The sequence below is a fragment of the Aethalodelphis obliquidens genome, unplaced genomic scaffold (genome assembly GCF_003676395.1).
Source record: "Aethalodelphis obliquidens isolate GAN/ISIS:26980383/991018 unplaced genomic scaffold, ASM367639v1 scaffold2, whole genome shotgun sequence".
Taxonomy (NCBI): domain Eukaryota; kingdom Metazoa; phylum Chordata; class Mammalia; order Artiodactyla; family Delphinidae; genus Aethalodelphis; species Aethalodelphis obliquidens.
The window spans coordinates 43,630,709-43,635,223 of record NW_020837946.1 but is presented as its reverse complement, the minus strand read 5'-3'; positions in this window follow the sequence as shown (position 1 = coordinate 43,635,223).

Genomic DNA, 4,515 nt, shown 5'->3' with positions numbered 1-4,515 from the left:
CTGTGAATTTAGCCATGTTCTGTACTTTCAACAGTATTATGTTTCTTAGAAGAATTAAAGCCTGGAGCACTGTGGGCTTCTTCCTACTCACATACCCTCTCATACTCACACACACATTCTAATATTCTCTCTCAAATGCATAATCTCATGGGCCCTCTCATTCAAGTTCTCTCTAATCCTGTCTCTAATAATTCTCTCTAATACTCTCACATACACACTCCATTTCTGTTGGTAAGACAGAAGGGGATAGGGTGAAGAGGTTTCTTTAATTTTTGCATATTTACTGCACTTCAAAAACCAGAGGTAGAGTTAAATACAGTCCTTGGACTACTAGAATCCCATGTTGAAAGTCGTCTGAGGTGGGTGGGACCACTTTTCCCATCCTGTTTAGCAGCCCTGGTGAGGAGGTAGCGCCACCATCTGGAGGGATTAAACTCTCACCTCTGACTTCTTTCGGCCTTGCGCCCTCTGGGGGCCAAAGGATATGTTCTGGAGCATCCTGTTTTTCTACAATTACAAACAAATGAAAGTAAATCAAACTCTTTGTAATCGTATTTCATTGCACACAGCAGAGTCAATGACTTATTTAGTGACAGGGTTATAGTTTTTAAAGTCCGCACGTGCTTTGTGATTGTGGGTCCTCAAGCAGTTTATTCTTAACCACTAACAGTCTAATTTTAAAGGTTGATTTTTAAGTCAAAGTGAGTTCATTCTTCACAAAACACATTAAAAACCAAAACCCAGAAACTCGTCCTGCTGCATGATAGTCATCAGAATGGAGAAATAGAATATGGTTCAAGAAAAAGCATTTGTTGTCCACATAAACATTTTTAGAATGTAACTGATCAATAACATGCAGTGAAAAGTCATCTTCAATGTGATCTGAACAAGAAGTTTGTCAATTTATTGGGGGGGAAATTGGATAGAACAGGGAATCCAGTATATTCTGTGAACATCTATTATACACATCCATTGTCAATCTTGGCCGGAAAGCTAAGGCCCTTCCTTAAGCATGTGTGTGCTGATTGGTCTGCACTGTTTTTCTTGCATAAACCACACCCATGGGAGTATGAACTCTGTTTCTGATTTCTTTAGAGGAAGAATTTTTAAATATTTGCCATGTAATCTGAGAACATAATCGTTCTGGATTTAAATTTTTTCTCTCCATTTTTACAATTGTCTCATACTCGGTAAATTTTTAAGACTCGTCGTTATTTTCTGAAGTCTTCAATTCTCTGTTTTAAAACTCATTTTACATTGTATTTAATCTATTATTAAAAGTACAATTGGAATATACAGTTTTACAAAGAAGCCAACCACTCCAAGTAAACATACACCTCAGTTGATGGGAATGGGAGTTGGGGATTGTGATGGAAGGGTGTTCCAGAGAGTAGCCTGTTGGTCATGAAGATCAAGTGTCTTGTGCATCAGCCAGTGTGTTTTGCAGGAGACTGGCAGAGAGGTGAATCTGCCAGGTCGCTTACATGGAAGGTGATAAAGAGAGAGCTCCCCCTGCACGTCAATAAGAGCAGTCTCTGGGAAGCCAAGTCAACCTTTGTTCCTCTCTTGCTCCTCCAATCCACATCCAATCATTAAGGAAGCCCTCTTGGCTCCACCTTTGAAATATATCCAATATTCAACCATTCCTCATCACTCTGCTACCCTTACCCTGTGTCAAGCCCTCTTTATGTCTCACCTGGATTACTGCAATAAACTAACTTGCCTCCATACCATCTATTCATAACACAGAAGCCAGAGTGATTCATTTCCAACATCTATCAGATCATGTCTCTGTTCAAAACCCTCCAATGTGTAAAGCAGTTATACTCCAATAAAGATGTTAAAATAGTTTTTCTTTTTGTTAACATTTTTATTGGAGTAAAACTGCTTTACAATGGTGTGTTAGTTTCTGCTGTGTAACAAAGTGAACCAGCTATACATAAACATATATCCCCATATCTCCTCCCTCTTGCGTCTCCCTCCCACCCTCCCTATCCCACCCCTCTAGGTGGACACAAAGCACCAAGCTGATCTCCCTTTGCTTTGTGGCTGCTTCCCACTAGCTATCTATTTTACATTTGGTAGTGTATATATGTCCATGACACTCTCTCACTTCATCCCAGCTTACCCTTCCCCTTCCCCGGCATACTCTGTATGCTAGCCACATGCTTCCACTTACCGTCACCTCAGTCTCAATCCAACTGTTCCTAAGGATTGGCACCCATGTTGAGTAGTGTCCTAACGATCATTGTCTTTTAATGCCCTTTGTTTGTTGCCAATCTTTTGCCCTGGCTTCTGACCCCCTAGTTATAGGCTCCCTGCATGAGATTTTGACGTGCCAAGGGATAAGTATTCTATAAAGGGCTTTCTGCTATGTTATAATGATGGGAGTATAAAAAAACAGAACTTTGCACCTGTGTGTAAATTCCATAAGATAGCCCTTCTGTCTGGAAGAAGTGCAGCCAGGATAACTTTGCAGTAATATTTTGTATCAGTAACATTAGGTTTAACCGTGAGTGGCAAAATGCCAAAATAACAATGGCTTAAATAAGATAAAAGCTGTTTGGTGTGCAGTCCAGAGCTGAAAGGAGGCTTGACCCCTAAGTCCTCAAGGAGTCACACTCCCTCCATCTCGCTGCTTCCCCAGCTCCAGACCACGGCCCTTCTTCTCAGGTCTAAGACGACAGGATCTGCATTTTAGGCAGCAAGATAGAGGAGAAGACGAAGAAGAAGGGAAGGGTAGGTGATTTTTCACATCATTGACTAGAACCTAGTCACATGACTACATGTATAGTTTCCATCTTGGGCAACCGTGTACGCAGCTGAAGAACAGGCATTTTATCACACTGGAAGATGGGAAACAGGTATTAGAGGGTATCTAGCAATCTCTATCGCCCAGTCCAAATGAGCTGTCCAGGCTTCTGCCTTCATCTGACCTCTGATCACACATCACTCGTTCTATTTACTAAGGTCTCATGACATTTATAGCCAGATTTTTCCAACCCTTAGCTACACTCACTTACCTACTTAGGATGTACTTATCCACTTCATCCTCCAAAGAATGAAAAGTGCCATAAATACATACATTCATCAAGATGATAAAGAAAGGGAACTTCCTGCCAGTAAAAGCACGGATGAAAATATAAGACAAACATAAACAGTTATTCTTGTCTTAAGACCTGTGAGAAATCTCTGGGATTCTTGATCCTGGCACTTTGCCTAGAAGCCTACTGCCCCCTCTTATCAGACCACACCTTCTGCCTCTGTTGAGTGCTCAGCATGCAGACAAGCTTTGTCAGGTCTCTGCTTTCAACTTTCAATACGTTGCTTAGCCATCCACTGAAAGAGTCTGCTCGGCCCAGTACACAGCAGCTGCTCGTAACCCCTCGTCCTGCATCCACAGCCCAGAGCATGTTACTGTCATCAGCCTTAAACACAGCTACCGGACAAAAACAGCCCTGCCCACTCCACACATTTGCACACATCTGCTGTTTTCCCAAAAGGGGGAAAAAGCAAACAAAATTTTCCAACAGTTTCCTTCTTGTCCCCCAGTCTTGTTTTTGTTCTTATTTTTTCTGTAAGTGCTAAATGCAAAGACAGAGTAGAAACAGTAAGTTATAACCTTTCACATCCATAGTTAACACTTTAATTGTACCTGGCTTGGTGCTTAGGTTGTAACACACATTCATAAAGCAAGCCTAAAGAACTGTGAATGTCCCCTCCGTGGCAGGGGACTCAATTAAAACCTGGTATGTATGCAAAAAGATCTTTGAAACTCAACCAGGGGAAGTAGCTGTTTTTAGCATTGACATCTTTCTTAAAATGTTTTATATTCTGACTCTGTACAAAATGCCTGCAATTCTAAATATGATCTTTCTTTTCTAAGCTGTATTTTCAATGCTCCTGATCCTGAAGGAGCCACGATCATATAGGATTAAGAGCTTCCTCTCTTCACCTATTAAAAAGAAAAAGAGGAAAGAACCATTCTTAGGCTGGCTGCATGGGCTTGTGACTGCTGCAGGTGCGGAAGGCTTCTCACTCAGAAGGGCACCATGCTGGGTTCTGCTATTGCCATCTTGAAATTCTCAAAAATTTTATCTTTGAACTTGTAAGTTAAGTTGAAAGGAGAGTGAAGCACACGTGTGAACAGAGGTGCGATGTCCAACATGTATTCACCCTCTTTCCCTGCAGCACCATTCCATTCACATAGTGTTCACAGTGCCCGGTGAGCACAGAATTCCTGTGGACTCATGATTATGGGGGTTCAATGAGACTGAAAGCAAGCACAAGGTAAGTGTATTACATTTATGACTAATTGGGAGGGGGGATGACAGCCCCCAAGAACCAGGATTTCCTTGGAATGCCAAAAGATGACAATGGCATTCTAAGAAACATAAAGGTCCAACGAAATCTATCATACCCTTTCTTATTTGTGTTTGTTTGGTTTTTTTCCTGTATAATTACAGCAAATCACATAGGCTGAAAATGATGGCATGGAAAGAAAGGGAAAGGTAG